Raw genomic sequence first — 265 nt, 5'->3', positions numbered from 1 at the left:
TCTTGAGTTGCAGTGTTAGGTCATTTATTTGGGCTCTTTCTAATTTTTTAGAGCTATAAAGTTTCCTCTTAGGACTGCTTTTAATGCATCCCAGAGGTTGTGTTGTGTTGTATTGTCCTTTTTGTTGAATTCCAGGAATTCTTTTATTTCTTTCTTAATTTCTCCTTTGACCCACTCATTGTTTAGGAGTATGTTGTTCAATAGCCACGAGTTTGTGTAGTGACTAGGGGTTTGTCCAGTGTTGATTTTGAGCTTTATTGCATTG

Source organism: Nannospalax galili, unplaced genomic scaffold, assembly GCF_000622305.1.
Source record: "Nannospalax galili isolate Female #2095 unplaced genomic scaffold, S.galili_v1.0 scaffold340, whole genome shotgun sequence".
In the NCBI taxonomy this organism is placed as follows: Eukaryota; Metazoa; Chordata; class Mammalia; order Rodentia; family Spalacidae; genus Nannospalax; species Nannospalax galili.
Note: the sequence above shows the minus strand (reverse complement) of the source record.